This window comes from Molothrus ater, chromosome 5 (genome assembly GCF_012460135.2).
Source record: "Molothrus ater isolate BHLD 08-10-18 breed brown headed cowbird chromosome 5, BPBGC_Mater_1.1, whole genome shotgun sequence".
In the NCBI taxonomy this organism is placed as follows: Eukaryota; Metazoa; Chordata; class Aves; order Passeriformes; family Icteridae; genus Molothrus; species Molothrus ater.
The window spans coordinates 52,781,177-52,807,228 of record NC_050482.2 but is presented as its reverse complement, the minus strand read 5'-3'; the positions used below and the strand labels follow the sequence as shown (position 1 = coordinate 52,807,228).

The 26,052-nt window shown below is 39.3% G+C and overlaps 1 long non-coding RNA gene and 1 pseudogene across 1 annotated transcript; both read right to left on the bottom strand.

The window, feature by feature from the left end:
- Positions 1-1,279: 1,279 nt before the first annotated feature.
- LOC118698098 (BPI fold-containing family C protein-like) lies at positions 1,280-23,356 on the bottom strand (annotated as a pseudogene).
- Positions 23,357-23,427: 71 nt separating this feature from the next.
- On the bottom strand, positions 23,428-25,990 carry LOC118697509 (uncharacterized). The gene is made up of 2 exons (XR_004981768.1): positions 25,771-25,990; positions 23,428-25,000 (listed from the first exon to the last, which is right to left on the bottom strand). It is a non-coding gene; the product is annotated as an uncharacterized LOC118697509 (long non-coding RNA).
- Positions 25,991-26,052: the final 62 nt, after the last annotated feature.

The window sequence follows — 26,052 nt, the reverse complement described above, 5'->3', positions numbered from 1 at the left end:
TTCAGATGAGACCTGCTTGGCAGGATCTGTGGGAAGTTGCCCTGGAGAGCAGAGTCCCAGAAGAGCTGGCTAATCTTCAAGGGCAGCTGCCTCAGAGCATAAGAACTGCTATTAGAATGTTCAGACAGTTCAGCAACTGTGGCAGAAAGCCAACATGGAGAACATGGAGCTACTGAGTGAACTTAAACACAAAAAGGAAGCATGCAGAAGATGGAAACTGAGACCAGCTACTTGGAAAGAACACAAACATTTTGTTTGCACACATAGGAATGAAATCAGGAAACACATAGTTCAGTTGGAGCTGAAGGACAACAGGAAAGATTTCTGTAAGAACATTGACAGCAGAAGATGAATGTGGGCTTAATGCTCAGTAGGATGGGAGACTAGTCACAAAAGACATAGAAAAGGCCACTTTTACCAGCAGGGCTTGTCTTCTGGCCTGCACCAGCAGGTGTGGCCAAGGGGGCTGGAGAACATCAACTACAAGGAGAGTCTGAGAGATTAGGTTGTTCACCCTAGAGAAGAGAGGGCTTGAAAGGCCATTTTGTTGCATGTGAATTTTGCAAAGAGACTACAGAGAAAATGGAGCCAGACTCTTCTGGGAAGTGTGTAGTGAAAGTACAAAAGGCCACAGAACATACTGTAACATGGGAAATACTGATTAGATACTACTGAAAAAAAATTACTCTAAAGGTAGTTAAATAATGAAACAGATTGTTCTGAGAGATTATGAAATCATCCTTGGAGGGGTTCAAGACTTGACTGGACACCATGCTCAATAGCTTCATCTAATTAGTCCTGTTTTGAGCCAGTGTCTGAACTAGATGATATTCTATAATTACATGGCAATTCACTGAGATTTGTAGATCTGTTCCCACTCTCAGTGTCCAGTTACAAAGGGACAAATTGTGAAATTCTTACAAAGGATAAGGTCTCACTCCATACACAAAGTTTTGCTAACACTAATGGAAATAAATTGAATTATGCAAGAACTGGCTTTTAATATTAAGAAAATGTATTGTCTACAACTCTAGTGAAAAGAACCAGTCACTTCTTCTCATCAGGCTGCAGGAAGTTTTCCAAAGCATCAATAATAATTAGCTACACTCACTGTACCTAAAAACAACAGATTTGCTTTGTGAAAAGTGCTTAAGAAGCTTTTAGTAAAACATTAAAAATAGTGATGAGCCACGCTTCTAATGTTATAGCATCTACTCCCTATAAGACAACAGAAGGAAGGCTACATTTTTCCCTTATTGTTCTTTAAAAGTAAAGGACATCAGCAGTGGCTGTGAAGGTCCTCCTCACCCTCCAGTTGATAGCGAACATCAGTGTAAATAACCAGATGACTCTAATGAAAGAAAAAACATATAAAATGTGTTTCACCCACCCTAAATTCAGGTGGGTATATTCAGGTACAGTACTCTGGGACTTGTTCCCATGGTAACACCCTCAGCACGGCAGGAGGCAAGAGTGGTTTTGTGCCTCCTGAACTATAGTTAACTTTAGGGTAGCAATGGGCTCTGATGTAGGTTAATACAACTCTCCAAAAGACTGAGCAACACTTACCACAGAGACACCCTGCCCATGAGCTTTCTTAGAGAATGGTCAGAGAAATGAGGACTCAGGCACTCAATGCTCCTAAGCCCTGCTGGGTGTAGTAGTGCTGACCTTGTCATGTCCCCATGATGGCACCCCAAAAGGCTGGTGGGACCTTTACAGCCTACAACTGCTAGGGGTGGGGGGCTCATTTTAGTTCAGAGATTGCATGTTATATCCAATGTATAGTGAAAGCTTTACTATTGACAACATTTAGATCTACCCACCGCTGGAAAATGCACCCATTAACAGGCCTGAAACAGCAGCAATATTCTATAAGAGGAAATTTGGCTTCTCACCTGATTCATTTTTATTACAGATCCAGTCAGGCTAGTATGGGTGAAATTAAGAAGAGGAAATCCTTTCCCTAGTTTATCTTCAAAAGGGACAAATATAAATACATTTGAAAGTAATAATAAAATGCACTCCAGAAGCATCTTTCTCAAGGAACTCAATTTGTTTGCAATTTCCCTCTAATTAGCTGTTGTGTCTCTCAAGGGAGCTATTATTCATATGTACTAAAAAGGCAAAAAAACATGCAAAAAAGTTGCATATAAACCTCTTACAATCTCTCAGCTATCTGACACTGGGATCTGCCTGCCTTTGTTCCTCATCTGGTATCTCCCCCTCAAAATCTGGTTTCTGCTGTTTTCCATTCTGACTTACTGTCCATCTTAATTTTCTTCTCTACTTGATCCTCTCAGCCTGTGGGTTCCTCTTGTTCTCATCTATTCCTATTTTCCTGAAGCAAACCCCAGCTTTTTTCTTATTTGTTTTTCTAAACATCTTACTTTTGATTCCCAGCCTTTCATTCTCTTTCTTTTATTCTCATTGATAGATCAGCTTTTTCCTCAGCAGTCTTCTCACCTCTGTTCATCTCAGAGGCAACTTCTGTACCCTCCCACCTGCTTCTCTCTGCCATCATCCCCTTGCTCCTTGTCCCTTACTCCCTGCATCCCACGGAGCTGATTTTCTACTCTGTCCTGCCTGTGGCAGCAGGAGAAGCACAAAGGCAGAGGGAAGTGATAAAGTTAGAGATGTTACCCTGAAGCCCAAAGATGCAAGTGTGCTCTGCACTTCCTCAGTTTGGGCCATTCTCTGGTCATGGCTTGACTCTGTCAGGACAAGACTCAAGCCAATCTCAGCTCTGCTGCCACACTGCATTCAGTGAAAATGGAACCCTAGCCCAGTGTTTGAAAGGGAGCAAACACTTACTCTGTGCCAGCCCCTGATCCATATGGCTGAACGACCAGGATTGAAGTCCAGCACAGAGTAAACCTGACCAGCTGTCACCAAATGGAAAGAAAACCTCCCATAACAGAGTCTTTAAAGCTGGGCACTCCCTTTTATGGTTTCAGTCTTGCTTTCCACCCAGCTGTGCTTAGGAACTGGCTACAGTCCTTGCCTTTGATTACTGGAATCACTATTCTCTGTAAAGCATAAGACAGAAAATTCTCCACCAGTGACTTCTGCTGTGACAGAAAAAGCACATTTGCTGATTAGTGCCTGATGTCTATGAGGTTGTAGCTTGATGAGGAAAATGGAGGGCTAGGACCAAAGTGACAAGCAAAACGATCAGAGCAGAGCTTGACAGAGAAAATCTCAGGCAAAAAAATATTTATTTTGGTTTAAGTTGCAGCTGAACAATACAAAATATACATGGCAAAGAGGTGTTCATGTATCTTGCAATGAATTAAATTGAAGGGGGTTTTTTCTTTATGTTAAGTACCTGGGATGAACTTTAACTTTAGGAATGAAATATGCTAAACCTTATTTCAGCTGGCAGGACTCAGTTCTCAGAAGTGAACTGCTCTCTAGATGGAAGAACTGTCCTGTGCTTATGCTCTGTCTTAATGCCACTGTGATTAGAGCCTTTCTCCCTTTACTTAAAGATGTGGGTTGGACTAAGTTGCTGTGGAGTCTCAATGAGCATATCCAAGTCTACAGTGAGTGATCAAAATTGTGGCAGTGTGGGTTTTTTATTCCCCTTTTAAACTCCTGTTTTTATTGTATTTGATTGAAGTGATTTAAGATAATTCCTGAAATGGAATTTAAGCCTGATTTTGTATCCACTCCAACTACTACACCTACTCCATCCAGCTGTGAATTCTGTCTGAACCTAGGCAGGCTATATAATATTTTGAGCCTCTGATGAGGGAAAAACCCAAAACTCTCAGACATATCTCCTCTTACTGAAAAGAGAAAGAAAAGCAGAGAATATAGAGTTTTCAAAACACAAAGAGCAGTGGCAGATGATATCCCAAGACAGACCAATAATTGTTCACAATAGGTTCAGAAGAATTTCCTTTGCCTCTGAAGGGCTCAGCTATCTTTCCTAGGCACTGAAACCATCAACTTACATCAGGGAAACCAAGACTGGAGTGCAGCAGGGAAAATGGAACCTGAAGTAAAAAAGAAGTAAAAGAAGAGGATTCACTAGAGGCACAAGTTATGTTCACTGCTTGAAAATTCATTTGTGGAAATTCATACTTATTTCATGCTGATCCACACATTTAACTTTGACAAAGGCTCTTCAATTCCCAACAAATTTTAATTAAAACTGGCACGACTACAAATGAGTTCTAGAATTATCAGGCTCTTTCTGATACTAATCTCCTCCTATGGTCATGTGTAGTCCAGTGCTGTGACTACGAGACTTGGGAAATCAAATTTTTCTGTAATAGTAATTTCCTGGAATGGCTGAACTATACCTTTGTTAAATATTAATTATGATTTGAATAAACTCATACCTATTTCTAACTATTATGATTTGCTAACTTTTCCCACTGATGCCTGTAATGAATCCTTGGTTCACTTTACACATGTTCCTGGGGAAAATCAAAGTTTTGAAAAACAGGAGAACACATTTTTGTGTCAAAAGCTCTAAGTGAGCAGCACCATTACTTCTTAAACTTCTGACAGGCTCTGATCATTTCAAGTCCTCTTTTCCTGTTAAAGGGTCCAGTGACTAAAACTAAGAAAAGACTGCTCACATTTTTCTTTAATGAAATTATAATAGATTAAAAATTGTTATAAGTTCTGGAATTCTAACCCACCTTGATGTATAGAACTAACGTGAAGAAACACTGATGTGGGCTACTTGTCTGAAAGTCTTTGCTTCTACCCATCATGTGCATTTATTGAAAAAGAGGCTTTAAACCCAGCCCTACTTGAAGTGTGGATAAAATGCGTTTTAAGACAGCTGAGAACAAGCACAATTGCAGGTAACCACAAAACCAGCAAGACCTAAGTGAAATCTAAAATGCTCTGAGCTTTGATTCAAACTACAGACACCTTTCTAGTCTCATTTGTTTGATGACATGCTGCTGCAGTGTGTGCTATGTAGTCTCACTTTCCCCTGCCCCTCTCATGAAGGCATATGGAGAACTATAGGGACAGTGGTCCTGTGCAGAGTTTGCACTACAGCACTTCTGTTTATGGTGCTCAGACTTTGCAGGAACATTCAGAGGGTTTTGAGTAAACTACTGAACTTGATTCTCCAAAACCAACATCGACTGAAACAGATGCCCTCAAGATAACCAATAAATTGAACATTGTCATCTGGAAAGGTATTTAAGCTACAGAAAGGGGGAACATCACGGGGCACAAGAGACATGGTTGTTCCACAATATTATTATATTTCATCTCCAAGATTTAGACTAACCAGTTGAAAGTATCTTGGAGCTCCTATGAGAAAGAAGGTAACTAATATTCTTTTTCTCATGGTGAAACAAGCACTGTCAGCCTGACACAAGTTCTATTGTATCCTAATGTAGGGATAATTAATGCTTCTTTCTGAATTTTTCTTGGTTATCTCTTCAGAAGTAATGAGATAATCAACTTCTGTTTGCTTATAGTCAAATTGGCTCTGGTACTGGCTGTCTGCAGGGAAAAAACAAAGCAGTCTTCTGTGACTGTATGCACAGATAGATACTGTCTTAGATACAGGCACAAATGCAGTTGCTTTTGTGATTGGAAACACGTTGTCTAAACTTTTTGTGTGGTCAATATATATAGATTGTGAAATCACTTGTGAATTTGCTGTTTTCTGCCAGCAACTGGGATTGAGTGAACAAAGTGATAACACTGCCCTGATTGTCTCTTTATCATTAGGATCATTTAAGTCCTTGCATGGCTGACATAGTTGGTTCACTTGCAATCTAATGAAAAGATGTCTGGGGACACACTGAACTATTTCATAACACAGAGGTTAGGAACACTGCCCATCAGACAGTAACATTTTTATATATTACAATTTATTCTTGAATAGTTACTCAACCTCCCACATGGAGAAAAGGGCTCTCTGCACCTGCCTATTAAATCTATTAACTTCTACAACGTGTGGTGTGTGTTTCCTTCCTGTCAAATGCAGCACAACAATGTGCATATTTGTGGCAGAGCAGTATATGCTATTTTATGCTAATCTCTAAGATTTTCAAAGGACCAGGAAGATTAGTAGTGTGTGATTTGTTCAGCCCCAGCGCTGAACATTATCTTCTAGCTCCTTTTACTTACTAGATTCCCTGCAAAGATGTACTGTGTGGTTGAATTTGGCAGAACAGCAAACACTTCTACACAGCCAGTGATCTGTAGGACACATCTGCCTGCATTTAAACTGACTGCAGGAAGTGATGTAGCCATCAGCCTCAGCAGCACTGGGCCCGCTGCTGTGTGACTCCAAGCAATCTGAGCAGGTTGAAAGAGGAAGAAACTGCTGAGGGCAGAGTTAAGCTTTTCTCAAGCTACAGTTCCTACAGCTGCATCATAATCAGGTGCTATTCACCAATCCTCTTGTAATGAATCAGTATTAAAAAAGCTTCATTTTCATTACACCAACTGAAGTGACAAAATTAGCATTGCATATACTCTGAGTCTCAGAGATAATAAAGCAAAAGATGAAGTTTTAAACTCACTGATACTGAACATATATAGAGAAACAATTTAGAGGCTACTCCTGAAAAACACATTTTAAGAGAAAGAGATCAGTATGTTAAATAAGTGAAGGAAATGAGTGATTCCAGTTAAAAAAAAAAAATTAATCAGCTTAACAATATAAAGAAATTGGAAAAGTTGACAAGCTTTGGAAACTCCTAGAGGACAAAGCTTCAGTTTGCGATGCAGATTCTGAATTTCATAGTCTTATAGTAAATATTGCCATATTTTTAAAGCATTTCATAGTATCTTAATTTCTTGCATCACATTTATAGATTCATGACTATTATTTCCCATCATATATAATCTCCAGGAGTCAGAAATCAGGAATCTTTGCAAAGAGAAGTCAGGCTAACAATAGCAGAGATACCATTACTTTGAAGAGGAATGAAAGGAGACTGATCTGACAGATGGCTACCACTTAGCCCTCAGAGGAGTAGAGAATGACTAAAGTGTAGTATGATATAGTTAGGAAGAGTTATCATGGGGTAGACAAGTAAGTTTGAATTTTGCACTAAAAACAGACCAGTTTTCTTGTCTCCTCCCAGCTTTTGCAAATGAGCTAGCACACAGATAATATCCATAGAAAACATTAGATACTGCTTTTTCTTAAAAGAGCTGTACAAATAAAAGTACTCACCTCAGAAATAAAACATCTGAGTAGGAAAGTGCTTAGATTAAAAGTACTATTAAGCTGTAAACAAAATAAATTAGGTAATTTTATCAGCTTGAAAATTAGGTTTTCCTTGGGGGGAAAAAACCCCAACACATCCTGTTTATTTTAGATAATCCATGTTTTGATTTAATATTTTCTTGCCTCAGAATGATTTCTAAGGAACCCACAGTGCTCTTTGGGACAGAAGAGAGAGATTTCTCATGGACTTGATTCAAGAGCATATATCAGTAAACAAGCATTATTCTTTGAAAGAACAGACATGACTTCTGCCTCTAAGACTTTCTCAGATGAAATATGCTGAATATGTCCAAGGCAAGGACTCAAAAATCTCATTTGCCTTTTTGCTGCTAACCACTGTGATGATGTTTACTAGTACCATTTGTGTCACCAGTTTTCATAAACACCCTCTTAGCATTGCTACAGTTAGCAAAACTTATTGGAAACTTTGACTACAAATGCCATTGTGGTAACTGGCATTTCTGAGAGGTCCTGTATGTTCTTCAACCACAGAGGAAAGCTTAGTTTGCTTGTACCTACTGCTTGCTTCTTTCTGCTGCTCTCTTAAGTCTGAGGATTTATTCTAGTTTGTCAATATAGCCAATACATTTATCATGGGCCACTGTGCAGCAGACTGGGGCTTCAGTACACTTCTTCTTGTCTTGCCCTTTTCTACGTGGAATCCATACTGAGAAAAGCTCTTTTAGATTCCTTTTGCCACTCCTGGCACACCAACTTTTGATGTTCATTCTATCATTCTTTGCCTAGAGCTGCCAAGAAGTTCAGTCTGAAGTCTGAAAGGGACTTTGACTACTTGAATTATGACAAACTGAATGTCATGAATCTCTCTTACAAGTGGTATAAGTAGGACCCAAATCTGTGTGAAATGGCAAACATAAGGTGTTAGTGTTTGCTGACTATCCATCTTGCTAATATTTGTAATTCTATTACAAGCAAATCATACTCATCTCCTTGGAGATAGTGATGTTAAAGGCCCCTGCTCTGTAGTGAACCAGTGAAGCAGACATAAGAAAATAATTGGAGACTTCCAGATATATCATGGAATCACCCTGGTTTGGGAGAGCAAATGGAGCTGGCACAAAGGGAGGGTCTGTGTGATTTCCCTCTGGATAGACTATGCCCTGCAAAAAGTCTTCATCAAATATTTCTAGTTGAAACATTTTTATCTGTTAGAATGCATTAGCAGTGGTTGAACAGAAAGATTTTTTCCTAGTCTGAAGAAAAGCTTGACATTAAAGAAACCTTGAACTAAGGAAATAAGTTTATGTTATGCTCTAAAAATCAGCAAATTATGGCTCTTTAAAAAAAAACCAAAGAAATCAAAGAAAATCTGGGTGCCATGCTTTCAAAGTTTTAATTTGAGCATTCAAGTGATTATTCTGAACAGCAGCTACAAGACACACACAAAAAATAATTCTCTGGAACACAGTTTTCTTTCTCTTGTAGCGAAGACACCTTTTAAAATTTAATGCTGAGGGTGGCATTTCAGGAAAATCTTCAGGCACTCCTGAAAAGCACTGGAAGTTGCTTAGGACAGGGACACAAAAGAGCCTTTTATATCACCTAACACTTAGTGCTGGCCCAGCTGCCAATCCTCCCAGACCTATTTTGGGTGCTGCACAGGTAGGGGACCTTGGTTCAGGTATGCTAAGAAAATAACTATTAAAATGTGAGAGGGTATGAGGCCATGAAATTAAAGAAGAGTAATAAAGACAGTAGATAGTGTAGTTACTGACACTGTGAATGTTAGTAGCTGGAAGATTCAATAGGAAAAACACTGGCATGGAAAGGTATAAAACCCTAAGAAAAAAAGCTGGAAGTTGGAAGAAGACAATTTATAACCATCAAGAACCAGCCTGTTCCAATGAGCACTGAATAACTTCCTTGACTGACTTAGAAAAGTCATCCTGTGTCCCACTGTGATGTCCATGTATTAAAGCTTAGCCTATGAATTCAATATAGTGACAGTAGCTGACAAGTAATTACTTGGTTCTTTAAAGCTGTATATATCCTGCTTGCAAAGTTTTTTGTATCTGGCAAGAGCTGCTTGAACAAAATCAGCTCTGGCACATTTTTCTTAACTGAAATCTGTTCTGAGAGCCATGGGGATGCTCTGAATTACAAGGACTATTGAAACTGCTGGAAAAACTGGGTGTTGCTGAGATAACTCCTTCAACAAAGGTGAAAAGTAGATAAGAACTGTTATGTGCTGCCCAAGGACTGTCTGAGAGGAGCCTTTTTTTGGGTGTAATCTGTACTTATACAAGATGCTGAATCATCTCAAAACAAACAGCTTTGGACTGCAATCACGTTGGGAACCATCACAGATTATGTATCACTGCTAACAGGTGAAGACCAAGCAGCAGTAGAAGAGCTGTGTATCTAAAGAACACTTTTAAGCTGCTTGTTAAGCACCTCTGAACGGCTTCAATTCTGAAATAATTTAATTATAAATAATAGCTTGGGTGAATTAACAAATGCTGGTTTCCAAAATAATTCTTGACCAAAATTCCTAAAATGTCTTATTGCTTTTCTAAGTAAATGTCGGAGAGGCTGAATAAGACTGTGGTGAGAGAATTCATCAACTCAAAAGATAATCAGAAAAGTCTTAGAAAGCACACATATTAAAGACAAATAACCTTCAAATACAAGTTAATTTGTGATTTGGAGACTGCTGGAGAATTAACTAGGGAAAAGTCTACTTGTGCAAAAGTGTCAGTCTGGCTTAAAACTAGAAGAATGATAGACAAAATCAAAACAGATGCTATTTACAAAACCACATCACAAACAGTTATTACTTAGTTTAAGCAAAGCATTTTTGCGATGATGAATCTGAAGAAGAATGCTGGGAGATGGAAGAAGAAAAACACAGAAATTATTATAAGGGAAAAAGCAAGAGTATTCCCTTTGGAAAAGCCATTGATTCCTCCTGCTTTAGGCCTTGTTCTCCTGCTGTTCACAACTGAATACACTTTGCAGAAGTCTCTCCCATGTAGTGAAAAATCCAGGGCAGAGTCGCCGTTTTTGCTACATGTTTGCACAAGACAACTAAACTCTCCTATATGGTTAGTGAAAAACTGCTAAACAGGACTAAATCCTTTGGAAGATGATGTTAGCACGTTTTTCTGCCTATCAGTGCTGAAGAAAAGGGACTTATTTTCACATAGAGAGTGCTTCATTATCAATATGATTGAAGACTTTTTCTGAAAGGTGCTGGATGCAGCCTCAGTCTGTTACTTTTGATTGGACTGTGTGGTCCTGTTTATACTGTATAAAAATCAGATGGGTTCAAAGAGAAATGGGGGATTCACACAGAGATTATGAACGTCTCCATATGAATATGAATGTGACAGCACAGCTCAGCGTGCCCTGGAACCTGAAGTGTTTAATTATGTGCTATGTAAGAAAATTGTCTCAATGACCATTATTTTCAGTAATATTTGCCAATGCTTGGCACATGGAAGGTATAGGTCATTTTAAGAAAAATAAATGTCTACTTACTCTGCTTATGAATAACAGAGCAGATAATAGAAATACCCACAATGAACAGTGAAGAATGGGAACAAACTCCATTACTTGAATTATATTACTTACAGGAATTTAATTAATTTGAGTTAAGAAACAACCCAAATGTTTTCAATCTTGAGGGGAAAAACCCTAACAAGAACAATAATAAAAAGCTGTGGCATTGATTATAGTAGTGAAAATCTTATATCCTTTTTGAATATATATAACTATTGTACTCACATCTCTGCAAGAATGACACAAGTATGGTTACTGGTGGAAAAGAAACAAGCTCTGTGTGACACGGTCTGCCTGCAGCATCTTGTTACCTCACTGAACACAAGTCTTATGTCCACACACCAAAAGCATAAAGGATCAGCAGGAAAATGCTCATCTCCAAAATCTAAAGAAATAACACAGGTCAATTACAACAGACTGAAAGATTGCAGGTGACTTCCTATGGGTACAGAAGAAATCTGAATATTGTATATAGGATGCATGCAAGAGATTTCTAGGGTGCAGTATGGAGTATGTTAAGATATAGAACAATGGCTGTATTTTTCTTCCTTTCCTTTTTTTTGTGCCATGAACACAGGAATAGTTTGGCATCTAATAAAAATGGCTACAATTTGAGCACTATGAAAATTACTTAACAAAAAACTGCTATCATCAACTCACTCTTATGCTTTCTAAGCAGTGCATCCATCAATTTGATTTTGTATTTGATATTTAGGCATAGCTATTTGAAAAGAGAGTCAAGTCAGAAATGTAGGCCCTGTGTTTTAACTCCTCCCTTTGCTAACTGAAACCATCTTTGTAAACTTACATTTTATCCAATTTGGTGTGAATGGGCTTATCAAGATAACCAGATAGAAAGCAGTAGATACAGCTGGAGGAAAGGAAAGGGACACAGTGGCTTTCTTACCATGGACTGACAAATTTGAAATATAAAATCTATCAGACTGGGACATGAATGTCATTTATATTAACAAGAAGCAACTATAGCAATACTGTTGACTGTTAGTTGTTGAATATAGTTGATTGTTTTTATTCATTTGAGATTCTCTGACAAATCTAGGGGGTTGGAGTCTCAGTAGAGCTATATAGAAAGCAATCTGCAAAGTTGTGAATGTTAGTTTATAAATAATGCTCAATTAGCCACACTTTGTCTAAGAAAAAAATTTATAGAAAATCATAGTAAGAACTGTAAGCATTGTTTCATCTTCTCTTTTGAAAGCTGTATTTATAAATTGTAGGTCAAATTGCCAAAAAGCTTAATCAATCTAGATGCCTTTTATACCTGCAACCTTCCATTTGCAGCCTTGGACTCTCTAATATGGTCAAATGTCAGTGTTTTCGTGTGCAATAGGTCTAGTCAGCTCATTTGCTAGCACATGCAGGAAGAAATGTAAATTAACTGCACTTCACACATTCAACAAAGGAGTCTCGTTTTGAAAATAGATCATTACAAATCTCTTTTCAGAGCTTTCAGTAGTTAATCACATCCTGTAGCTGGATCCTTAGAAATCGAAATTTGAAAAGTGTCCCTTTATGGTACAAACAGTGCTACTTCTCACAGAATAATTAGAAAGTTTGCTGTACATACCTAGATCCTCCACATGATTTGACTTTAACACTATCAATGCTCAGCTGGCAACTGTGTAGCAACGTGCACAAGTGGCCCCGCTATCCCGTGACACTCTGAAGATAACTGCAATAAACAGTCCTGAGATGAACACAGCAATTTCTCCTTGGTCTTTGCTGCTTGGGGAAAAAAAGCCAAACTCAGTCAAGAAAACATCTGCTGTAAGGGAACTATTTAAGAAACGGCTTGTAAATCAAATGTGAAAGGACTTCTTGCTTCTATTATCTAGAATGAAGAATGGGTTTCCAAGGGATTGAAGTATTTTAGGGACATGCCTGGTATCCAAAAACAGATTATATGCAAAGGTTTCCAGGACATGAATTTTCAGTGTGGTGCAGGATTTGACAAGTTTACAAAAATGTCACAATTTCACAGAAATACAGGACATTCCAGTTTTTCATGACAGATCAACCTGAAGGTCTCTGGGACTGCAACAGCAGAAGCCAGATAGCTCATAAATATATAACTCAAGTTTTATCAGTGCTTTAAGTGTTCCACTTTGCTCTTTCTCGTAAGAAAATTTTCAATAACTCCTTTAGATCTTTACATTACTCCATTTTTTTTGTCCAGCCCCAAATCCATTCACTCTCCTTTCTAAGAGAGAAATCTTTCTAAAATTCCTACTAAGGTATCAAGAGAAATCTCTTTAAACCTGAATTCCAGCAAATTTAGGTACTAGGACTATGGTTAGGAGTTGCAAAAGCTGTAGACCAACCAAGTAGGATAGAGAGTTGAATGGTTGTTAGAATAGCCTTATAAAAACCTCATTTACCATAATAGCACTGACACTGAAAGCATCACTTTTCACCCTTTCATCTTGATAACTTGAGTTTTCTTCTCTCAGGCATTACTACAGTGATGGCACAATACTATAGAGAAAGAACCTTGTCCAAGAGAAAGTTCAAACCATGAGTCTCTCCACTTTCCTCTTAATTTTTTTTAGGCAGTACAAAATTCCTGGAAAAAGAAGCTGTGATCCTAAAAGGTTAATTTTTACCCTAGACTGCCCCTAACTAAACCAGTGTCTAGTATTGCCAGTCACAATATTTTGCAAGTCCTTCCTATCAGCGTTACCATATTAAACCTCCCCGTTTCAGTTCATGTATCTTTTTCTTCACAATAGTGATGAAACAGAAGAAAAAACAGAGAGGCTGGAGGAACAGTGACAGCAGCTCCCAGCCACCAGTCTCACTGAGACAGAATGCAGAACTGCATGTCCATGCTCCTTTGGAATCAGGATGTGCTGTGCTGTGAAATTTTGCAGCCTGGTGATCCATCTTGCTGTGCTATCTGGCTCACAATAGAGCAATGCCTACTGTTACCAGCTGCTCCATTAACCCAAATTGTAGAGATTAGCACCTTGCAAACTTTTCTGCTATTCCAGAAGTTTTAGCCCTCCCCACTCCCGAGAAAAGCTATACTATTTAATACCATTGTATTACAACTGTATTGCAAGAATGCTGAAATAAGTGTCAAAATCAGTGTGTAATCAAGTCATTACAGACAATCTTAGACTGCACAGGCTTATGAAACTAAGTCAGTTTTCCATAGCAACCCAGTTTCTGGAGTTTCTGAAGTTCTGAATGTTTGGCATTGTGACCGTGCCCTTCCTTTAGTAGGAGCTCTTTGGAAGGCAATAGACACTGTACCAGCACATAGCTAATTAGCTATGAGCTAATCAGCTATAGAGTCGACCTTCCAGCTATACTATACAAAGAAAGTAACAAATCTGGCCACTGTAAACTCTGTGGTCCTGAATATTCATGCAACGTCTGGACAAACTGAGCATGCTAACAAATGTCAGAACTGACACTTCCCAAAGAGATCTCTGGAGTAAAATAATTTTAAAAAACCCAAAAACCAACATTAGTTGTCAGGGGATGTTTCCTTCTTAAGAAGCTTATTCAAATAGATTATTGTTGGATTGTAGTTAAATGATAATGTATATCTGACCTGAAAAATAATTTCCCACTATATTTCTTAGTTTCATTTGCAATCCTTCTCCCAGAGCCCTCCTACCTGCATTCTGTACAAAACTTCCAGTAGCCATGTGTGTATTGTCCAGTCTGCACTGATTGTAGCCTGTGCCACTGACAGATAAATGCCAGTGCCAGGAATAAAAGAAGCAGAAGTTTCTGGGAAATCTACAGCATTAATTCTGTGCCTGCAGAATACAGAAAGGGGCATTATTAGACTGCATGTCGAAAGACTAAGAAGGACTTCTGATCACTTAAAATCCTTTTGGTATAAAAGGCAAAGTCTGTGCTTCAGTAAAAGCATTTCTTAGAAATGACTGACCCATGTATATTTTAGGAAAGAAAGACACTTGTACCATTATAACTCATAGCATCCTTGGAAAAAGAATCCTTGATATTTAGCCAGGGTGGGGTTTTTTTTTGTTTGTTTTTGTTTGTTTTGTTTTTTGGGTTTTTGTGTGTGTGTGTGGGGGAGTTTGTTTTGTTTTGTTTTTTTTTTTTTTTGGTAACAAAAACTTTCCTTGAGAGAAGAATGAGCTCTTTAAAGAGAAATCTTCTTGCCAGGCAAAGAATAAATCGATGTTTAATCTCAGATACTACATTTATAAATAAATCCAGGTTGTCCAAATGCTAGCATTTGCTGAAGACAACCAAAGTTTTTGTTCTCCTATTCTGCTTCCTTGCCTAAACAAAGGGCTCTGGAGAGGACCCATTTTTCTAAATTAATTTTACTTGAATATTTCCCTGCCAAAACAAATATTTCTGAAATTCAAGGATATTGTCTTGCAAATGGGTGTGTTGAACTGAGCTGAACATTGTAAAGATATCACATGTCATCTTATCATGCAGTATACATTCCTCATTGTTCCCTGCTATCTGGCAGAGATCTATGAAACAATTGCCATTAGTCTGCTTTCCCTGGGGCAGAAGGCACCAGCTACTTTCAGTTAAAATGACCATAACTTTCCAATAACATCTCAGGCATGCCTGATACCTTTAGGTATCTTGTTTGCAGTGAGCCAAAATCAGATTATGTACCGGGAAAACCGCCAATCTCAAGAACTATGGTTGGGGGAATGAATTGGGGTTTTGAAAATCATGCAATAATTTAGATTGAAATAGGACTTCAGGAGACTTTTCTGGTTCAACCTCCTACTCAAAGATGAAACAACTCAGAGACTCTGCCCACCTGAGTCTTGAACTCATCCGAGAATGCAGACTCCCCAACATTTTCAGCCCTTGTTCTGGTGCTCCCTAGAATGTTTCCTTAACAATGCAGTACTTTTCTTGATGTGTCTTATGCCTTTTGCTCATCATTGTTCCAGTGTGTACCTTTGGAAGAATCTGGCTCTGTGTTCTCTTGGTTTTTTGTTTATAGCCTATTGGAAGGTGGGATTAAAGGCTGTAGAAAGACCTGCTTCTATATTAGTCTCTGTATTTGGAAAACTTGTAGGAAACTCTATAAAGCCATTTTTCTACTGGCTGTCCCTGGTACAAAGATTTTCCTCTTCAATAAACACTTGTTGAGCCCTATCCAGTTAAAATAGTAATTTATGATGTAAATTAATCCAAAAATATTCTGTAAAAAGCATCTTCCTGCCACATCAGCCAAGATACATCATCCCCTGCACACATTTTCATCTTATCCCTTTTTTGGCTTTTTTTTTTCATCAAACACAAACAGATTATTTTCACTGCTACAGATCCTTCATAGTAGGATTGTTAATAACACCAATTCTGCCCTCTTTTACACCTATTTCTACTGATGTATCATAGCCATGCTTACACCTGTCTTGCCCCAACCTCTTACACAAACTAAATGAAAAAAACCAGCCAAGGTGCTCCTTCAGAAGCTTTATAAAGTTCACCTCTGAGTGTAGCAGAACAAGTACTTTTAAAACCAATCAGAAGCAGAGTTAGATGAACCACTAAAATTTTACACTGAACAAAACAGTGGCTGTGTAATTATTGCAATGTTGTAATGAAAAGCGGTTTCATCATAAAACTTTGAAAATTATTTCCTTTACTTAACTTGAAATGACATAGTTGATGTTAACAACTGAGAAACTCTCCTGCCCACTCCAGCTTGGGAAAGTCTCTTTCAATACTGCTTGCTTCAGGAGCTCCATCCCAATCCTCCTGCCTACAAGAGGACATAGGAAAGCATGTGCCTTGCAGATTAGATTCAGGCACCTGAAGGCCCAGATACACTGCTGAATAATTTAATCCTAATTTTTAACATAGTTCTTGCAACACTCTGATTCTATGATCCTTACCTAAACCACCTTCCAACTACAAATATTCCCATCTACAACTTCTCTTAAGCTCACATATAAGACATTTAATCTAAGATCAAGACAATCTGTTAGGATCATTTTGTCCCTGAGTTGTATTTCATATTCAAGAGTTCATGTCAGGTTTCTGAAACTCTTATACTCCCTTCATTCATAATGTGGGTGACCATGGGAAACACTTGATCATCACCCTTACCTCAGATTGGCTCACATCTGTTGGATGAAAAAGCAAGTTATGAAGTAGCAAGGCAATTTCTCTCTGTAGTGGTTACTCACAGAAAAGCTGTCACATATCCATCTGAAGTACTGGTATGTCAAATGCAGAACTGTCTGAATTGTTGCTTGTGTACAGGAAGTTGTTTGAGTTTTAAAGACAATCCTCTAAAATGATTTCTTCCAGTTTCTTTCACAGTATGTGTGTTTTGCCACTGCACCTTAACCTTTACAGCCTGCTTCAGATACCTGACTTATTTCCTTACCTTCTTTCCTGCTTTAAGGAATCTCTAATTTCTCGAATGTTTCAATGCTATTTGTGCATTGATAATATACACAGACCCTATTGTCAACAAACAGAGCATCTTTTCATTCTAAATTCCTCGGGCCTTCCTTCTTTGATTAAGACATAACTAAAACTTTAATACTGAATGATGTCCTGCTTTCCAATGTTTGTAACACAAGAGTCTTTAGCTTTTGACCTCACAATTGCTGAATACAAAACACCTGGGTTTTTTCATCGCCAGGCTCCATAGTATTAGAAAAGCAAAGAACTGAAATTTGTGATAAGGTAACACTGGAATATCTTTTTATAAAATGCATGTTTTATGAGGGAGAAGTAAGTCATGATTCCCTGGGAATTCCTGTCTCCAAAGCAAAATATGGCCTCTCACTGAAATAACTTAAAGCTCTCTTATGACTGTCAGTGAAGGCAGACAGTGATCACAGGTGGAATTTCTCTCAAGGTTCTTGTAGCAGGCAAGAAGCACGAAGGCAGGATCTATTGCTTCAGCCTTCAATTCTCACATTAAGGGAAAGGATGTTAGGCACCAAGATCTTCAAATATGAGAAATACCTTTGGGAGGGGCACTGTTAATCTGCTCTTACTACTAATGCAGGGGTGTGCCAACTTAGTCTGTTCATTCTGCATTTGGAAGGCCATGCTGACTGTCACAAGAACTCCTGTGCTCGCAGTAAGAACCTAAAGGCATCAGAGATCCCTAGAAAGCAAGGGAGATCAATACTATTTTGGGTGATTGATGTTTGCCCTGCACTTTTCAACTCCTCAGAAGCCTTTAAAACAATGCTCATACAGCCAAATAAGTGGATCTGATCCTTGCTTTCATCTCAGTGGCATAAACCCTTTTAGTTTTCACCTCACAAGTCCATCGTTTACCTGTCAGCATGCTCGGTACATAAATGACAATTAATCCTTAGCATGACCCAGTCTTTGTTGAATTTGTGCCTTGTTAACCTTTATTACTAATATTAATTCTGTAAATAACTGAAATTCTATTACATGTCCTTCACACCCATGGAGTAAGCTTTAGGTAAGAGACAGTGAAAGTTAGCATGAATAGAAAGAGTATGGAAAACATACTGTGGAAATTTTCTTTTAGGGGCAGAATTATGGCAGTCACTACATTTTTTTTTTAAAGAATAGTACATGCAGGTGCTGTCCCATGCCAAATGCAGGAGTGAGAGTCGAGGTGTGAAGCTATGTGGCTGTTCCAAAATGGTGAGCTTTTTTCCCAATTTTGTCTGTTTATCTTCAGCTAAATATTGCACTATAAGTCAGGTTTCTGACACTTTAAAAAAAGAGAAATTGTATGACCATCTAATTCTGGTTCTAAGAAAGTATACAGGTATAAAGAATGTAGTAGAACCTTCTGGACTGTAGGAGAATGCAGTCATCAATAAAGGATAAATTCACACGTGGGATGCACACAAAAGAAAGGAAATAAATGAGGGAAGAGACAAAGTGTCATCCTGGTGTGAAGTGACAAAAGGAATATATTCTCTTTCAGTATTTAAGAAGCTTGTTCCTTCATTGCACCTCTATTAAGAAATGATATTCTGTACATAGAGTATTTATGATAAGTTAACTTCTGGCAATGTTAGACATAATAAAGTCCAGCCCCTTCTGAGTAATCCCCACTTTAAGACCAGGATCAGCCTCAAGCCTCAAGGACAGCCAACACAGCAGGAAAAAATACCATATCTTTAGCATCTTCTCACCCTTGTCACAGATCTAGTAACAACATGTATGATACAGATGCTTTCATAAATTATGCATACCATGACTTGCAAAAAATCAGTATCCATTACTTCCCTCAATGAAATTTGGACAAGGATGGATGGGCAAGAGGACTTTAGTTAATGATTTTATTGTGCAGAGCCATCACTGTGGGAGCCAGCACAGATTTCTGATTCCTTGGATATCACTTTGGCAGGCACTAGCTTTTGGTGAGACTGAGTGGTTCTGCTCCACTACTCTACCCTTTCCCACACCCATGTCTTGGCTATTGTATTTTATCATCTGTCCTACCACCTGCAGAGTGAGCATGACAAAGCAATCCCAGTCAAGCAGGAGTAGGTCTGTCTTTCTCTATTACACCACATTCTTTTTACAGAGCCTCCCTAGGATACACTGGCTTTGAGAGTTCCAAAGTTTTTCAACTGAATCTTCTGGTCTAATACAATAAGGTAGGTCAGACACTGCTACATGAGATTGACTAAATGAGATTACAAGAGAAGGGACTGCAAGGGTAAATTCAAAGCCTGTGTGAGAATTACATGGTGATCACAAAGCAACAGCGAAGGGTTTCCTGGCATGAGACTGCAGTGGTGTGGGTGAGTGCAAAGCAGGCTCTGAGCCACTGTGTGGTGGGACATAACCACACAACACAGATTCACAAAAGCTGAGGCAAATTGTTTCTTTCTGTGACACATCCCTGCTATAAAAGTAAGGTTTCTTTGTTCAAAATTCTTGAATTAATCCTGATTTTCACTACCAATGACAGCTACTGCTCAATTTCCTAGAAATAACAATACTGTTTCTCAAGACAACTTCAAGTCTTCCCAGTGCTGCCTTAGAAAATTGTTTATTAGGGACCCATAATAACTTTATGCTGGGCTTAGCACAGAGGGGAGTGGCACATCCTTTTCTAACGTCTGACTGTGATCATGATACCTGCCTATTTATAAAACCATGCTAGTTAATTAGTAGCAATAGGTTTTGCTGGTTTCCCAGTTATTTGGAGTCTATAAAGTCATTCCTGGATTTCTAACCAGCATCATATTGTCTTGGACAATCTTTTCCATAATCTGCTAGAAACCACATAAATGCACTTAAGCACAAACCCTCTGCTCCACAAAAAAAACAACCCCCCCCACCCCCCCCACCCTTTGTTAGTCTTACTTCTGTATTGAACTTAGTATTATCAGGTCAGACTACAAATGGTTGCAAATCTATGTTCTACCTAGTACCTCATAAAAAACTGGTCTTTGGTAGATTTCCCACTATAAGACAGACAAAATGCATTATCAATATTGCCCTGATATTGGTTCTTCGAGGAATCCTTACAAAGTTATCCCAGGACACTGTGCAAGAAAAAGTAGTCACAGGGAAATAACCATTTTGAGAACATAATCCACATTGTGACAAATTTTGAAAATGTACCCTTTAATTGGTCCATCTTTAGTTCTTGCTGTTTTGGTTTTCTCTATTTTAAGCAACTCAAAATAAATACTTTAAGGTAGCAATGCTGTATTATGGCTCAACAGACTCCTGAAGTCACATACCCTGCATGTTTTCCAAAAAAAGTGTCCTAACTTTTCTTGCAAACATGCCACTTTCAATCCTGATTAACAAGGGTCAATTAAAAATCAATGTAAAACCAGAAAGACAGATTTTTCTATTATTAAAGGACATGGATATTTACTAGATATTTATCTAGCAGGATTGCTAGAAACATTGATGCAGATGACATACCTCATTCCCATAGCATTTCATTCACACTGAGGGACAGAAAACAGCAGTCTTGGTCATTACTGTGCTTTGGAGTTGATAAGTTCTTCTTTGGATCTTAAATGTATGTTGGGTAAGAAGCTGAAAGAAAAACTGAACTGCCATGGGAATAAAAGAAGTATCATTTCAGGCTGCTTCCTTACACCAACAAGCTGTACTTCTGCACTCCACAGCTGATACTCTTGTTTTCAATCCCAAGCCCCTCTCAGACTCAGGATGATTGTACAAGGTCTGTCAGATGACTGAGGCAGACAGAGCTAAGCAGAAGGAACTTGTCAGCTGCCTGATAGTCTGAATGAGAGCTGCCAATTGCACTGCTGAGGACAATAGATGTCAGACAAATTGCTCTGATTTTTATCTTCAGTAACTGAGCAGGCACAGTCCAATATCTGTATGTAAATAATTCTCTTAATTCTTTTGTCTTCACAAAGACTAAAGTACCTTCAAGTACTTGAAATAGAGAAAAAGATTAAAAACTCCTTTGTTTCAATTTGTGTACCTGTCTCACCCTAATGAAGTATCCTACTTACCAGAGTGTAGATACCATGTCTGGTTTCTCCTTTGTGAACAGTCTGCAAAAACTTTTAAGAAAAATCGCAATAAAGATAACAGATGAAATTTGCCTAAAAACTCAGCAAGCATTTGATGTAGAAAAAGTCACTATACTTGTCTTGTACAGGTTTAATACATCCATAAAAACACACTATCTTAAACTGACCATCCTCAGAATAGAGTATATCTGAAAAAGAATTTTGTCATTGTCTTGCCTTGGTCCGGTACAAGATTCTCCAGTCTACAGCCCACAGAGTAATTTCTTTCACTTTCAAACATTTAGAAACCCCATTAGTTAACAAACACAAGACAAACAGTTCTCAAACACGATAGCAAATATAGTGTCTACCCAACCTGAACTCCAGAAAGAGCACTTTAGTTTCCCAAATATCTCTGCTGTTATCTCTGGGACTGGATTTTTCAGTTTCTTCTTTACTCCATTCTTCCTAGTTACTCTGCAGTATACTCAAGAACCAGTATGGTTTTTGCAGCTCACTCAACAATGTCAAATCAAAAAGGACTCAACAGCCTCAGGGTTTTAACCCTTCCTACACGCTGATATTCCATATGGAAGACTGCCTCTTGAGGGAAAAGGAATATGAAGTTTATATGATTGATGAAAGAGATATATTGGTAGGAATGCTTAAAGAAAACAGCAAATGACACAAGAGTTTGCTAAATTACATAAAGGCAAATGAACCCTCTTCCCAGCTACTGGGAATACCCACAGAATAAGAAAAACTCCAGTAAGCTCCTGCTCATGGTTTCCTGCATTCTGTGTAGAAAGTCATGCTATCCACTTCCCAGTTCATGAGGCAGCCATCAATCTTACTCAGTGAAATCTTCAAACAGAAAGCACAGGAGGCAATGGCCACCCCTACTCCACAAGTTGTATCTGTGAGTATGTCTGGGACACTCCCCAGTTTTTCAGCAGCTTATCAAAAGCTTTGTGTTACCACAGCTTTTCCGAAGTGTGGCTTTACTACTGATACCCTTCATAAAGGCTTTCAAGGCCTTGGAGCAGGGTTGCCAGAGAACTAATAATCTACGCCAGGCTGCAAAATAAATAGCATAGCTGCAATGCCTACGCAGAATCTGCTAACAATGGATAACAATGTTAGGAAGCAGTTGTCTGATGAGCTGATGGAAAAAACCATTGTCACTGTTAGGATCCATTGAGTCAATGTTGCTGAGCTCTGTAACTGCCCTATCCTAGCACCTGAGCCAGGACTATGAGGCTCATTTTTACCAAAGTCCATTTAGCAAAACAAAAATCAGTGTCCTTGTTCTGGCTCTGCCCTGAATGCTGCCCTCATAGCTAAGAATTGAGGGGTGGTTCCCAAGACACGGGGAAAGAGTAAGAAACACTGAGACACTGAACAGGAATGCAGCAGGCATTATTTGTCTGCCCAGATTTAGACTCGAGTCCATCATTTGCATAGGTCTGTTCTAAGCTTTCTTCTCTGCTTTTCTGCCCATAGTTTCGCTCACTCATCAGCCTCTTGTACAACCATTCCCTTCCTTTCTGGGAGCTGACAGTAGCATGAGGCACACTCAGCCTAGGCAGCCACTTCCCTGGGTTCACACAAATTGCAGTCCTGTCAGATTCCCAAGAGGTGGATGCAGTGATCTCCCTAAGAAAAAAATGAGCCTCTTTTTACCACCCAGAGAAATGTGATTTTAGTCTGCTAATGAAAAGATACAAAATTCTGACTTTAGCCACTTCAAATACTTTTGCTCAGCACTCAACTCCCAGCAATTTGATACTGTTAAAAATATAGAAATACAAGAAAAACCACTGAAAGTGTCTGAAGCAATCCGGCAAACTCCAGGAAAACTGCTGGAAGGTCTTTTGCTCCATACAATCACGATTTTAATCAGCAACAGAGAAGATAAGAGCCACGTGAGCAAACTCAGACACTGCTTAAGAGTAATCTGTAGACAGCCAACCTGAGATGGTGTAACACACTTACTGTATAGAGCATTAGCATAAAGGGCTCTAAAATACCTTCTAGCAGTAAAGCTGGCCACCAGCAAGCTGCAAGAATTTAGGAGGTTGCCTCCACTGGCAAACTTCAACGGCACTTCAGACTTTGGCACTTCATCTCCCAATGATACTCCAGCCTTCATACCCATCTCCTTCTCTTCCCACACTTTATCACATCTTTCAGTGTGAATCTTGTCATTCAAAATATGAGCATCGTAAGTTAATACATACACATATGTATTTATTTATACATATTATAAAATACATCATTTATAGTGGCAAATACATGAAGAGAAATAACAGAAAAGGTCCACCAGTTCACAGCTTTATTACCACACTCTTCTTTCAGGAAAAAAAATTTCCATGAGGTATGTAATTGAACCAAAGAGACCTTTACATTTTATAGCTCTCCTCTGCCATGGGACTTGGTCAACAGGACTCCAGCTTTAATTTTCAAATTACTCAAGAGCACCCACAAGGGCTATCAGTAGGGTTTTACAGCTTTGGTGAAACAGGTTCTGTTGCCTGTGTTTCACACTGACCATGAGGAAAAGAAACATCCTCAATAAAGTACTTTGAGTAGAGAAACCACAGTCTTCAACAACCATTTCAAGCTACTGACAAAGAGCTTTCTTTTGGCACCAAACTGTGTATTATCTTAATGAACTAGACTTAAAAATATTTACTCTTTCTGACAAGAGTGAACTATGCTGAAAGTCAAAATTCCTCTGTACACAACCTTTTAAGCCTCTAAGCACACAGGTTTCCTATAGTATTTGGACAAGTGCCCTTCCCAGCCAGAGGTCAACTTCATATATGGCCATTGAAAGTCTCCTGCCTGCAGACTGAGAAAAATTAAAATGGTGGAGAAAACCTGTAACTCATCAAATAACAACCCCTTCTTCTAGAATGATGTGTGAAGGAAAAAATAATGGTGGTGTTGAGTCATGTGAAATTTGCCAGACTTGAAAGCTGAGGAAAACATTTTAGCCTTTCATCCTAATTGTTTCTAGGAGATTTTCCTGCTGTGTGGAAAATGTGTCTAAACCTTATATTATAGCCTGACTCATAAAGTTCAAAGGAAAAATTCACAGAGTGGCAGCAAAAAAGCTCACTTGTAACTTGGTCTAGCTGGTTACCCAATAATGACTAGTCAGCTCCTGAGAAATTGAACCACCTCACGTCACACAGTCGCTTCAGCCTGTTCAAGCTACAAGAAGGTGGTTCTGCTGTTAGGAGCATGTCTGCCATGGAGCCAGTGGGATAACAGGAGGCGGCTGTGACAGGGATAAGTCTGGAGAATGAAACAGAGTAGGACATCCATGGCCAAAGGAAAATGGTGATGATGTTGAGGCAGCAGCTTGACACACATCGGATTCAACCCTCCTCGAGAGAGCAAAGAATTTCTGAAAGGCACAGTGCTCCTCACGTGCTCTCCTTTCTACTTCTCTGCAAGGTCCACTCTCATCCCCCTCTGTGGCAGCAACCCACTCTTCTGGGTTTATTCAGGATGTGTTCCCATTTGATGATGACGGTGTAAGGACTCTATCCAAAAGGGCCGTGGCAAAGGGTGCAGCTTCTCAGGAAATCCCTTGTTGTTGTGGTAAGTTACACCAAGCTGACTGAAATGAGCATCAGCTCTTCCCTTGTCCAGCGAGTGGTGTTCCAGCTCAGCTGCCTCTTTCCTTTCATCACCTCCAGTGCAAGCCTCTCCTTTCCACTGAGGAATTTATTGGCATGTAGAAACCAGAGGATGGCTGCCCTTCAGTTTGAGACATCTCTGAGAGCCAACTCTAAAAAGAATTGCATGAGATTGATTGGATGGCCATTTTCAGATGCATTAAGGAGATTTCACCTGCAGCCCAGAATAGTTTTTTGAAGTTTCAAGTCTCCTTTTTCTTGCTGGGCTCCCAGGTGCTGAAAGAAGACAGCAGGGCTGTTCCTACAGGGTTAAGCAATGTGATTAGGGCCCTAATAAGCAGTTGTACTTGGTGGTAGCTGTCTAAGCTAGGTCTTGTAATTTCACTTATCATTTTAGTATTACATTCCCAGAAAGTACCGCACTTATGTTATTCTTTGTATGGGGAAATGTGATGCACCCCATGCTCAGAGAATATCCATTGTTCTAAGTTAGCTCTGAATTTACTGCTTTTGAAAATTCTAAGGAATTCATTAAATGAAGTGAAAACTTGAAAAAAAAATTGCTTTTTACATTATTCCCCCACTCAACATTATGCTCCTGCCAAGTGTGCACTTTCAGATAAAAGACGTGAGGAAATGCTTTTTTTCCAAGTATGACAAGTGAAGGGGAACTAAAGCCAGTAAACTTCAGTTTGTATCACTTCATACTTTTGTCGAGATTATTGGCTCACAGGTGTTGCAGCACTACCTCTGAAGTGACAACTTAGCAGACTGGTGTAGAAAAAAACATGTTCCTTCATAAAACTAAACACTCTCGGGGGCAGCATCCTCCTTCAGCCTTTCCTTTTGCGCATTTCCACCCTCGGCCACAGTTTAACAGCCAGCCAGGCTCTCCCTTGTAGCGTTGGCTACAGAACATCACCTGGCCCGATGTTACCCTGAGGAGGAGCAGGGCAGCGGCCCAAGCACCCTCGGCACGCGGCATCAGGCAGCCCGAGCGCAGGAGTTACTCCGCCAGTTGCTCATCCACGGCAGGGTAAGAGGCTGAGGAGGAGTGGAGCCGTTGTGAGGCGCGGGAGCAGCGCCAGAGCCCCACACGCAGCAATGGCGGCTCCCGCACCGCCTGTGGGGGCGCGCGCGGAGGCGGCTCCTCCCCGCGCGCAGCCGAGCGCCCAATCATCGATCGTGGCCGGGCCACAGCGCG